This window comes from Epinephelus fuscoguttatus, linkage group LG2, assembly GCF_011397635.1.
Source record: "Epinephelus fuscoguttatus linkage group LG2, E.fuscoguttatus.final_Chr_v1".
Lineage (NCBI taxonomy): Eukaryota > Metazoa > Chordata > Actinopteri > Perciformes > Serranidae > Epinephelus > Epinephelus fuscoguttatus.
In genome coordinates, this window is record NC_064753.1 from 14,675,991 (window position 1) to 14,689,782 (window position 13,792).

The following is a 13,792-nucleotide window of genomic DNA, read 5'->3' on the forward strand; positions in this document are numbered from 1 at the left end:
TCTGCTTATGTGTGAACGCTGCAATGTAAAGGCCATGTTGTGAAACCTAACTTGATATGGAAAGGGTTAGGGTGAAATTAAAAAAAAAAAAAGCGTGTGTGAGAGCGTTGGTCGGCGCGTGAGGGATGGAGGAGGGGCGTCTTCGCTCGGAGCAGCGCGCGGGGACCACAACACGCGCTCCCAGCCTGCACCTACCGGTCATCACTGTAGATTTTGTCAACGGGACGTTACTTAAACCAGCCAGGTAAGGCATTAAAGCTTAATTTAATAGAAAATACTGGCTCCTGGTTGACGCTCACAACCTTAAACCCAGGTGGCAGTTTTCTCACCGCTCGAGGAAAGGTTAATTGTTGCTTCGCTGAAACAAAACTAGTCAAAAGACGGGTTTCTTACCCCCAAAGTTTTCACCCCCTGTCAGAAAATGTCGATATGCCTCGAAGGTCATACAAAGGGGAGCGTTTTGTTGGAGTTTGGGGGGAAACACGTCGAGTATTAGGTGTTTTTCGTGCCGGGTTTTCACCTGGCTTCTCTTGTCATCCATAGTCTTCATGTGTGGTGCATTTCGGGTTAACGAGACTTGAGCTACCCAACGGGACTAACGTACCTACTTTGGCTCATTGTCATTAACGTCACAACCTCTGAGTTAATTAACGGTATCTGCTATCTTACTGTAAATTTTAGGAGCTTTTCTGTGATACTGCCGCTTGATAAATGGCTCAACTGTGAGCAATTATGATAGACAGATATCCAAAATGAGCTGAGCAGTACATTTCCTGTGCACCCCCTTCTAATGGTCTTGTCTTAACTCACTGGTTTGTCAGTCCCTATCTGACATTATACTATAAATTTATCACAAATGTATGTCTGATTGTTAAAAGATTATCCCTGGTTGATAGGAATATGTGTGTGACAGTGCTGGTGTTCATCCAAATGGGTTTAAAATCTTCCTAAACACTGTCATCTTTAATTTTTTGTTGCCTTCTACACTGACATTGCTGTGAGATCTCTTCAACTCAACCAGTCATCTTTTGTTGTCTTATTTCGGTGACTTGGTGTTCTTCCAACAAAGCCAGACCCCAAAATATCGTCAGGGCAGGAAATGTTTGTTTTTTACAAGTATGCAGAAGTGCTGCTGTGCTGTCTAAGATGCTAACTTGAAAGTTTATCTCTTCATATCTCTTCCTGGAACATTATGCTCATGGGCTTAACAGGACTAGCGCCTCTGCCTCAGTGCTTGCACCCTCTCATTTCAGAGTCACCAGTGATGTTGGTCTCTTGTAAAAAACTACCACATAAAACAAGACATTTTGAACAATAGAGACGACATAGGGCTGTAAAAGTTTTCTGTTTTACTGCAGCTGGTACATCGCTGGTCTTGCATTTCTTCACAGACTGCTTTAATGTTAAACAGGTGGGGTTAAAGCAATCATACACAGTAATGCTAGCCTTACTGTGCCGTTCCCCAATAAAACAGAGTTGAATTGAATTTTGTGAAGAGTTCACAGCACTGGATAATTAATCTGGATAATTCAGAGACCTCATTCTCAATACTTTTCTTTGGAACTACTGTCTATTGAAGAAATAGTCCTGAATTTGTTGCTTTACTGTATGTTATTTATGTCAGTATACCACAATGGCTTTTGAGAGTTGAAAGTAAATACATTATGGGCTTATTTTGTTGTGGAGATGAGAGCAACTCTTTCTAAATGGACAACACTTGGGGTCAGTGTCAACCTCACATTGTCATCCAATGTTTTTATTAACCCAGCAGTGTCCAGCATTTTTGATGCCTGTAATGTTGCAGGCTGGTTGATTTTACCAATGTGAATGTAGAAATTCAACCAACATACATAATGTTTGGAGCAAGGATTATAATGGCTACATTTTGCTAAGCAACCATACATTGACTGTGTTTACATGCAAACAAATCATACCAAAATTGTTAATGGATTATGAAGATTTCTGTTGATTGACTACTCGATTACTCAACTAATTGTTGTAGCTAATGTATTACAAATAATCTGGGGGATTATATGTGTCCTAAATGTGATTGCTAGTCAACGTGGGTTGTTTAAACACCAGCCATAATTCTTCTATACAGTTCATTGGCTGCAACTTTTCTAAAACAAGTTGTAAAGTGGACTTGTCTTGATATCATCATGTAGTTTAAACACTGGATAAAAGGAAGTCTTGTGGTTTCTATTAGTGGCAACAAGAGATTGCGTAGCTGTGCAAATGTCTTGTGAAAACATAATATGGCACTGTGTTTCTTCATTAGGAAAGTCACTTCTGCTGATTAAAACTGTTTGCTCAAGCTTAATAGCCATTGCTGTTTGCACTGTGGACTAAATCCTTGTTTTATGTTTGCAAAGAATAGAGGAATGGAAATGTGTTAAACCCTGGAATTAAATGACAAATGTTTTTCTGCCACATAGATACATTGAGACTCATGAATATGTCCATAGTGTCACCATCTGCATAAGGACGACAGCTATGATGTGTGTGTGGGGTGGTTATCATTTGGATGATTACATCACTAATCCCTTTGTCTGTTCAGCCTTAGCAAATGGAGGTAGCTTATGGGGTCACCAATAGCTGATTTTCTGTAATGAGGACAGAGCTTCATCACTTTCATTATCTAGCCAGCAGAAAATGTGAAAGTCATACATGGAGTATGATATAACTGGTTGGTCACAAATGTCTCTGAGGTAAAAAAGAAATGCTGAAAGAAATGTACAGGGTTAAAAATCAAGTGAGAGGGCAACCATGGCATTGATTTTGAGTTATGGAGCTTGTTTGTTTGAATAATTGGTAGGCCTATATAAGAATATACAGCGGCACTACAGTGGCTGGGGTTAAATTCTTTGTCATGGATCAGCGGATCAATGCACTGCTGCAGTGCCTAGGTCCTTCCAAAGCAAAGCTGTCATCTAGTCTGTGACACATACAGTACATTGGCATTTGCCATTGGTGTGCAATTATCTATTGTGATGCTGCAATGTATCGCATTCTGAAAGGATGGGAAGCTTGTTGTTATTGTGCATGTTATTAGATTAATTCACAGTTTGATGGATCTGGACAGGGATTGTCTGTTGAGTGCTGTGCAGCATAGACACGCGCACACACACACAAACAAAAAACCCCGGAACAGATCTGTACTGTTTAGAGTGACGCCAGACTCTGCTATCCTCATCGTTGTTTTGTGACGAGTCTCTTAATAACCAGTGGTCGAGTTGTTTTGTGTTTCTTTTTCCTCTGTCATGCAGCCTCAGCTGACCAGATGGACAGCATAAAGCAGTGGTTCACAAAGTGAGGGATTAATACTTCCAAGGGTCTGTCAGTAAGGGTTGTCCAAAATGGAGTGTTTATATTTAGAAGATCTGTTCCCATCTTCTCCTTAGTAAATCAGTGATGCATTTAGAGTCCCTGGGACAAAATGTATCAGCACATTTAGGCTTTTGTGGACTAATGTGCATTGATTTAGGCATCGTTATCATCAGCCCATGGCCTTTGGTGCACTGTTAATTTGAAGAGGCTTTGGCCATGGTTCCTGATGTGCCTTTCTCATCTGTACCAGTGAAAAAGGAAGAAGTGTTTGGTCTGTTCAGTTTGACTCACTAATTTTCTTACCATTATACCAAACAAACCTATTAGTGGCCAGATTTGTTATTTTTGTACATCAGCACTGGTGCTAAAGAAAATACTGCTGACATGTGCTGCTCACCTAAACACACGCATACACAAATCTGCAAACAGACATGCATCTAGTACACACATAGACTCGGTCTGTGCTTGACAGTGACAGTGACCTTGACAGGAAATATGGGGAACCTCTACAGGAAATGTGTATGTGACTTCTTGCAGGGTTTCTTTAGAAGTAGGGTTGACACTGTCTGTCAGGCAGACAAATATGCTCTCTTCTTGGACTGCTTTCAGTATGTTGCATGCTCTGTAGTTAACATTATGCTCTGTTGTGTTTCAGAGGTTAGAATAATATTTTCTGTTATGATTAGAGTTTTCATTAAGAACTATAAGTATCAGGCAAAATCTGATTTGTGCAGTAATACTGCAGTAAACCTCACCCACCTCCCAAACAGCATCATTTTCTAAGAATTACTTTGAGATAAAGATAATCGCACATGCACTTGAAGAAGAGCATGTGTCAGAGCAAACTCTGCTGCTGAAGACTGAAGACTACCCGTCTCAGTAGAGAAATGCCATTCAGCTTTGTCTTCTCTGAACACACTCACTGGCACACACAGGCAGGATTGCTCACATAATAGTCATTTTCTGTTGTCATTAGACCCCACCATGTTTTCCAAATGCTTCCAGCCACTCATAAAGCTGATAATTTCACCCATTTCTCCCCCCTCTCTCTCTCTCCCATTGTCTCTCTCTTTGTCTCTCATCTTTCATCCTCACTTTCTCTCATCCACTTTCCAGCAGGCTCTCTGCTCTCTCTCCTCCTCGGGCTTGAAATGAGAAAGGCTCCTCTTGGCGGACAGTGTGCTAATCCCTGAACACTCACTGGGGACTAATCGGACTCATTAAGTCAGACTCTGGTGCTTCCAGCCAGAGATCAGCACTAATCCTTCTTCAGCACAGCCTTTGCCATGCATGTTATAGATGCCCTTTCTCTTTTATTCGCTGCCTTTTCAGTGCAAGTTAAGAAAGATATCAAACTTACAAACTCTGTACTACCTGTACAGAGGGATTTTGCAGTGCCACAGCTAAGTTGTTTAAAGAAGACACAGAGGTCCACTTTTAGCTTCAAACATCACCTCAGAATTATTTCTGACACAGTGTATTCATAACGCACTTTTGACAACATGTGTCACATCAGGTTTTTTGGCAAGGATTATACAGGTATAAAACAGGGCATAAACATTTGTCATTAGATCATCTGTCAGTGATTCATTTCCACCAAAATGTCTGGATTGTTTTTTCACTGCTTAAGCTTGTTTGATCTATTTAAAGCAAGCCTAACCTCATGTCAATACCCAGTGGTCTAAGCGTATGAGGCAGGGGTGTGTAGGGTGGAGATGACCTTTATGTGGGTGATGCCGCTCTCTCCATCTCTCACTCCCAGGATTTCCCCCATATTGTGCTGTGAAATTGTAGGAAGCTTCCTCACTGTAGAAAAATAAGGAATACGAGCAGGACGCCACTGGGTGCGGGTTCCCTAAAGTTACTCAAAGTTCAAAGGTTTCTGTCATTGACGTCATCAAATCTGCGGGAGACTCAGTCTCACTGTTTTAAGTGTGCAGTGGAATCTGTGAGTAGACTTTTTTTCTTTATCTTAGATGCTTATTTTTCTTACTTTAACTCTTGACAGATGGAAGACAAGATTTGTTTTCAGTTTGTAGCCATGTAAATTAATTCTGCTAAAATCACCAACTTAAACTTGATAAAATCAACTATGTGGACACACTTGGCATTAACACATTCCCCACAGTCAGCCCCAGCAAACTAGATGGCTAAATAACAGGTTCTCACTGTCTGATGATCCTCCCTTTTTCAAAAGCTATGTCACAGTAACAAGGAATCTCTAAATTAAAAACAAATGTATAGTACAAAACAGTTGATTGCATGGGTATTTTTCTCTGCGTATAACACACAAATAATCACTTTTGCAGCTAATTATTTTTCAGATTTTCACAATACATTAAAAGGATATTGCCTGTTATAAATTCAGGTGTGACAAGTGGTTCATAATATACACCTGTGCCTGCAGGGTTCAAAACCTGGTGAATAATTTTCCATTTAACATTGTAAATCTATTACATAATTTCTAAAAAGCACCAATTAGCCAAAGTATACACAACATTTTCAGGAACTGAATATCCCTAGGGGCAGCATAGTGACTCAGTGGTTGGCAGTCTTCATTCCTGTGTGGAGTTTGGATCTTCTCCCTGTGTCTGGGGTTTCTTCGAGTGCAAACATGCTGGTTGGGTCAAACGGAAACTCTGAATTGCCCCTAGGTGTGAATGGGAGTGTACAGTATTTGTCTGTATGTGTTAGCCCTGTGACAAGGAGGTGACTTGTCAAGGGCATACCCTGCCTCTTGTCCAGTCCGTTCTTGGAGATGCCTGAAACCTGAAATCTTATGACTTGTAACAACAAAATAGGTTAAGTTTTTTTTCTTAAGTTTCAGTTTTTTTTCTATAGCCAGCAGTGGAGAGATGACTGTAAATTACGGGAAAGAAAGATGGGAAATAATATGCAAAATAAAGGTCCCTGGCCAGACACAAACGGGGACACTGTGGTTTAGAGGCACCTTAACCCTTAGACCACCTGAGCTCTGTGAAAAGACTGTGAGCACTGCTTTTAAAGTGTTACTGGTTCCTAAAACACTCTTTTAAAATTTTATGCTATGTTTTCATGCACACCCTGGGTATACATGCCTGCCGCCACAAAAATAGCACCATATTTGCCTGCTGCATTGTGCGTGGTGCTCATGGCTCTGCATTGTAGCATGCGCTTTTATCATAAAAAAAATAATGGATGTAGCTACAGTGACATCAGTCGTGACTGCTGTTTTGAAGCCTTGAGTTTGGCATTTCATCCATGGCCATCTTATTGTTTTTGGTGCCAGAGATGACCAAATTTGGATGAGAGGGTAGAGCTGTGGATAAGTGTGTGTAGATCTGACCCATAGACTGTAGCAATGCGTCACAGACAGACTGTCACGCAAGCAGCATATATATATATATATATATATATGTATGCATCTATCTATATATATATATATATATATATATATATATACAGTACAGGCTAAAAGTTTGGACACACCTTCTCATTCAATGCGTTTTCTTTATTTTCATGACTATTTACATTGTAGATTCTCACTGAAGACATCAAAACTATGAATGAACACATGTGGAGTTATGTACTTAACAAAAAAAGGTGAAATAACTGAAAATATGTTTTATATTCTAGTTTCTTCAAAATAGCCACCCTTTGCTCTGATTACTGCTTTGCACACTCTTGGCATTCTCTCCATGAGCTTCAAGAGGTAGTCACCTGAAATGGTTTCCACTTCACAGGTGTGCCTTATCAGGGTTAATTAGTGGAATTTCTTGCTTTATCATTTGGGTTGGGACCATCAGTTGTGTTGTGCAGAAGTCAGGTTAATACACAGCCGACAGCCCTATTGGACAACTGTTAAAATGCATATTATGGTAAGAACCAATCAGCTAACTAAAGAAAAACGAGTGGCCATCATTACTTTAAGAAATGAAGGTCAGTCAGTCCGGAAAATTGCAAAAACTTTAAATGTGTCCCCAAGTGGAGTCGCAAAAACCATCAAACGAAACTGGCACACATGAGGACCGACCCAGGAAAGGAAGACCAAGAGTCACCTCTGCTTCTGAGGATAAGTTCATCCGAGTCACCAGCCTCAGAAATCGCAAGTTAACAGCAGCTCAGATCAGAGACCAGATGAATGCCACACAGAGTTCTAGCAGCAGACCCATCTCTAGAACAACTGTTAAGAGGAGACTGCGCGAATCAGGCCTTCATGGTCAAATAGCTGCTAGGAAACCACTGCTAAGGAGAGGCAACAAGCAGAAGAGATTTGTTTGGGCCAAGAAACGCAAGGAATGGACATTAGACCAGTGGAAATCTGTGCTTTGGTCTGATGAGTCCAAATTTGAGATCTTTGGTTCCAACCGCCGTGTCTTTGTGAGACGCAGAAAAGGTGAACGGATGGATTCCACATGCCTGGTTCCCACTGTGAAGCATGGAGGAGGAGGTGTGATGGTGTTTTGCTGGTGACACTGTTGGGGATTTATTCAAAATTGAAGGCACACTGAACCAGCATGGCTACCACAGCATCCTGCAGCGACATGCCATCCCGTCCGATTTGCGTTTAGTTGGACGATCATTTATTTTTCAACAGGACAATGACCCCAAACACACCTCCAGGCTGTGTAAGGGCTATTTGACCAAGAAGGAGAGTGATGGAGTGCTGCGGCAGATGACCTGGCCGCCACAGTCACCGGACCTGAACCCAATCGAAATGGTTTGGGGTGAGCTGGACCGCAGAGTGAAGGCAAAGGGGCCAACAAGTGCTAAACACCTCTGGGAACTCCTTCAAGACTGTTGGAAAACCATTTCAGGTGACTACCTCTTGAAGCTCATGGAGAGAATGCCAAGAGTGTGCAAAGCAGTAATCAGAGCAAAGGGTGGCTATTTTGAAGAAACTAGAATATAAAACATGTTTTCAGTTATTTCACCTTTTTTTGTTAAGTACATAACTCCACATGTGTTCATTCACAGTTTTGATGCCTTCAGTGAGAATCTACAATGTAAACAGTCATGAAAATAAAGAAAACGCATTGAATGAGAAGGTGTGTCCAAACTTTTAGCCTGTACTGTATATATAGCAAGGGCCTTGCTTTAGAGAGGTCGCCATCTTGCACCGCCATGTATGTACGGCAGACCGAGCGGACAATCCAGCCAGCCAGAGAACGCGTTTCGCATGTATAAATGAACCAATGAAGACAGCGGAAGGAAGGAAGAAGGAGGAGGAGGAAACAGCAGAGAGTGTTAGTAGTTTGTCGATAGAGAGTAGTGGAAAGTTTTTTTAGTTATAAAGTTTGCGAATGGACCACACTTACCACGCAACAGGAGAGAATGAACCTGAACCGTCATCTGCGAGGAAAAGAAGACGTAACTTCACTCCTTGTGATGCACTCTCTGCGGCGCTTTTCTTCCTGATGATATATCTCCCCAACGATGGTAGCACTGAATCCCATTCTGTGCATTCAGCCTCTCTTCTCGCCCGCTCAGCATCAAACACATGGAGTTCCTCATCTCTATGCTCTGGCTCAAACAGGTATGGCTCTGGGTCTGTGTCCGCTACAAGAAACTCTTCAAAATCGCGTTCAAAGTCGTCCATTGCAGCTACTATAGTCTGGAGATATTGCTAGGCTAAATAAAAAGCTGAGTTCTGTTTACCGGCTACACTGTCAGTCAGTGTACGGGATGGAGATTGGTGGAGCAGAGAGGGGAGGGGGGTCCCCACTCTGTATGGTAAACGAGTATATGTGTATGAAGTGTGTGTGTGTTACACTAGAAGAGTCAGAGTTTGGGACAGAGTCTTTTACCCCCTGGAGTGTTACTGGAGTTTCTGGAGTGCTCAAATAAATGGGCCCTTTTCCCGAACGCTCCTCTGGTCTCCTGCTCGTGAGTGATTCGTTACAATATCGTAACATGGCTTAGATTTCTAAATAAACATTCACCTCGTTGCTAGATAGACCTACTCCTGAAAAACTCGTGCGCAAGGCTTTTTGTCCCTATGAGGCCACCGTCATTTACCCGACGGGAGGGGTGAGCGAGTGAGCCCTGCAATCTAGAATTTGGCCACTGATGTCACTGTTTTCAACCCATTTTACACACTGGCCCTTTAAATATGCATAATATTAAGCCTTAATAATAGAGTTGGGTGATCTTGTCCATATCCTATCGTCCTATCGCCATCTAGTGAAATCGCCGATGAACGATGTCATCGCCCGGGGGAGGGGTCATTACGCGTCGCCACTGAAACGTTCACTTATAGCCTCTCTTTGGCGTTTGAGCAGCTTTATAAAACTCTTGAACATGTAATGGCTCCTTAATTAGCAAGTTGACTTTACATAGACGGCATATCTTTTCAATTTCTCCTGACATTGTGTTGTTTGGTGTGTTCACCGCTCCGCGACATGTGCGTTAAGGCCCGAACATACTCGGGCGGAACATACGCGGAACGGACTCCGCGGAGGTCCGCACGGACTCAAAGCGGACGTCCGCAAGCCCTGTGCGCACAAAGCTCAAATTTTACGACCGTGCGGACTCCGCTCCGCGCACCAGTGACTGCTCGGCATGTATCTTTCACATCGCGGGGCTTTTTCACGGACATTTTTACAGGAAACTACAACGCAGAAGTGCACTTGACTATGAAAGCCCGAATGACTGCGGACATTCCTCGCGGAGTCCGCTCCGCTTATAGAACGCCCGAGTATTCTTGTGTCGAGTGGGCGGATGCGTTGAAATTAGCTGAAGAACCCAAAACTATTTTTTGTCCCAGACTGTAAGCACGTTTATTTTTGCTTTGAAGCAGGGCTTTTTAAAACTGGGGTCTGTGGGGATTAACCCGCTTCTGGAGCCAGCCTCAAGTGGCCATTTGAGGAACTGCATTTTTTTGGCACTTCCTTGTCAGCTTAATTTTTCTGCCTTGGAGATTGCCGTTTGGCTTTGATTAACAAAACGGGACTCCAGTCAAATATTCTGTTAGTCCATGTGAGATCTGACCAGCATTGAAAAGATCTGCAAGATCATCTTTACATGAACATTTATATATCATAATGCAAGCGCACATTCATTAAGCTACACCAGTTGCTGTGGTTTGCAAATGTTTGTTTCTATGGCGAATCAAATATTCTGGCAATTATCTTCATATGCAGCATCCCCATATACACCTTACAACACATTTTAATTGAACTCACTGTCATGTGTGTTCAAATGCCATTGTTATATTCTTATGAGTGAGCAGATCTGGAGAAATGTTTGTATATGGATCTATAGTGAAATGTGTTTTTTCCAGGTGTTCTCTAAAAATTAAAAAAAAAAAAAAAAACAGGATGGGAAGCACAGTCTGAGACTATGTGAAATCAAGTATCTCTATTGAACGTGTTTGTTTCTTATCTTTTTAAGTTGATAGCACTATGATAGCACTATAGCACCCCGTGTACTCATAGTTGGGATATTAATTATGTATTATGTTTTCATCCTATATTCTATCGACACCACCTAACCTATAAATTTCAGTCACTGTTGTTCAAGACTGCTAATGCATCTTGCTCAGGAAAGCTCTTGAGGGGCCATAAAAGGCCGTGCCCTCTTTTACTTCTGCTGTATGTAGAGGATCAGTGCCACTGAGATGGGATGCTGTGGAGTGCCATTAGAGAAATGCCTCCTCACCCTATTGTCTGTTAAATTGTTCCATTTCCTGGGCACCTTCCCCGCCCACGGCCCCTTTGTGAAAACACTAATTACAATCTGCCTTTAGCAGTTTGGTGAGAAAATGAATTCCAATGTAAGCACACACTCTAAATGATTTATTTATTTGTAAAAAAGATACAATAGATCATACATTCAGACCCCTAATTCTTGTATAATATGCCTATGATGCACTGAGATGAGATAAAGTGTTTGCTGTAAAATGCTTTGAGCCACATGGATATATATGAAATAACCTTGTGTGGCTTGCTTGTAGTTCGAATGCTGTGTCGAATGTTGAAAGACCCTGCAGCCAGTGTGAGCCAATGCATGCCTCCTGTGAATGTTGGTTTGAATGTGGATGGTGCTGATGTGTGGGTGTCTCGCTCTCCCTCTCTCTTTTTCCCCATTTCAATTTCAGTGTTTTTTGTGCTTGCTGTGGTTCAAGGACATTATGTAATGCTTATGAGAGCACCCCATCTGGAGAAGTGCCATTGAGACGTGGAGTTTGCAGAACTCACTTTAGAACTGAAAAACAGCTTACCTGTGAAAGACATTAGTAACTGAGGACACTAAATGAAACGAGGAATTTGCAGTACAGCAGGTAAACAGCTCTCAGCCATGAAGGACCATTTTGACGCTTTTTTGATGGATTTTTGGTGAGTGTTAATTTTTGAAGACTTACAACTCAGTATTACTTGACTTTGACAGTAAATCAAAACTCAGCCTAAAACATCAGCTTCTTATTTAGACCTTAATGATGTATGTAACTAGTTGGTACACAGACATCTACACTTGATAGATGCTGTTTTGTGTCTGTACTGTATCAGCATGTGCATTTGCTCTTGCACAAATGTGTTGTGTTTGCATGTCACAGGGAGGCTTGCGGCACTTTGCTGCTTCAACAAGTCACCCATTGTGCCTGGCTGGTTAATGAGTGATTAGCCAGGATTGGCTCTCTGGTAGATGATCAAATGAATGCAGTGGAGACCCTAAGATAAAAGGAGGATGAGCAACTGGATAGCGGCTGGATAGCAATATGGCTGAAGAGTTCAAACTGCACCAGACAGATGCACACATGCCCCAAACTGATTGTAGGGAGCGATAACAGGGTCGATTCCAGCATAATTTAATGACTAGGTATCGGCTAAAAATAAAGCAGATAGAAATCTGATCCTGTCTTTACTGAACTTAACTAGGTTTTATCAACCCCAGTCTGCTAGTGTTGCAGTGCCACTGTCCTTAATGACAGCTGGGTTTGTGAGATGGTGTGGCAGCCTTTTTCCATTTAAGGTCTATTAGTTGTTGTACCACAACCATGGCTTGGTTAGCAGCGATATTTTAGTTCATGGGGAGTGCTCCAAATATCCCTGCCAAAGGGCTGGAATCACTACCTGTGCCAAATGTATTTTAAAGGATTTTAAATCTTTTAAAACCTCTCTACTAAACCCTTCGGGTGCAGACAGGACAAAAACATATGGCTATGTGGACACAGGTAATGCCAGCATCTGAAGCATTCAGCTTATCCTGAAAAGAGTTTTGCAGATTGATTTTTCAGATGGAGCCTGTGAAGTATTTTAAACTCTTGTTAGCCTGTACCTTATGCATATTGATGAGGAATGAACCAGACCAATTGGCAACTGCCAAGACTCTTCTGATATTTTTGACCCCAGCTCCTTTTGTAATTACAAATTAAGGCCAAGGAAGGAGATTTGTCTGCACGGATTGTGTCATATAGAATTGACACTACACCTTGTCTCAGTGGGTCAGATTCCAAACATTTTTCCATCCAGCTGTTCTGTGGGGCCTCAAAGCAGGGTGGGATATATTTTTTGACAGAACCTCTAGCCTGTGGTCATCAAAAAGAGTTGACACACAGTTGAACACAATTAAATTTCAGAAATCATGTCCATTCTTGCTCAGTAACACGTTGAGACCTTAGAACAAATTGCAAATAGTTTCCTAAACAGCTGTGAGTGTGCCTTTTATCCATGGCCTCCTGGATTTACCAAAGTTATTTAAGATATTTTGTCTCTCTTGTCAGTTTGCTATAAAGCATCACAGAGAGGTTAAACAAGAACAGTTTCCCGGAATTAGTATTGCACCATTTATACTGCATCCACCGTATGGAGAAAAACACATGAATTTATGACAGTATCATCCTGATTAATGAGAATTTGGTACTGTGGTAGTGGTGAAATATAGTAGAGATGTCTTCAGGAGGATCTGAAACTGTGTCATGTCATCAACCTCAGACACTACAGTTCTGTGTAGTCCTCTTGTTTTTTTAGAACTAGCATTCATGTGTAGACCTACCCACACTGATTACAGAGAGACAACGGTGGTGTGAGCTGTATTTGCTTGTTGAATGGTCATGATAACAAAATTAATCACTTCCTCATTTTTTTATGGCAACAACTGCCTTTAAAAGATGAGGTTTCTGTTGCTGTGTCACCCAGTACACACACATACACACTCAGTGCGTCCTATGTGAGGCTGTCACACGGGCCACTGCTGTCACCTTTTGGATGCAGTGGTCCAGTGAAGCAGCCCAAAGCTTTAGGCTCAGATGTCTCATAGTCAAAAGGATGCTATGCCACTAATTAATAATAGTTAGCTAACCAATCCTGTGATGTTATTCTGTCTTCCAGTCGATACAAACATTATACAAAAAATTTGCTCAGCAGAAATTGTGTTTTGAGGCTACATCCCCCTCATTTGTAGGTGTATGAGAAGAGGATTTCACTTTTACAGTGTTTAGTGGACGCATACTGCTCATTACAAGAGCAGAAACCATGTCCCCATGAAT

The 13,792-nt window shown here is 41.7% G+C and overlaps 1 protein-coding gene across 2 annotated transcripts in view; it reads left to right on the forward strand.

Moving 5' to 3' along the window:
* Positions 1-99: 99 nt before the first annotated feature.
* adcy7 (adenylate cyclase 7) overlaps positions 100-13,792 on the forward strand; it is a 73,892-nt gene continuing 60,199 nt past the window's right edge. For both annotated transcript variants that reach the window (XM_049560355.1, XM_049560360.1), the window contains exon 1: positions 100-244. The gene's annotated coding sequence lies outside the window, so the exon portion shown is untranslated. The remainder of the gene's footprint in view (positions 245-13,792) is intronic.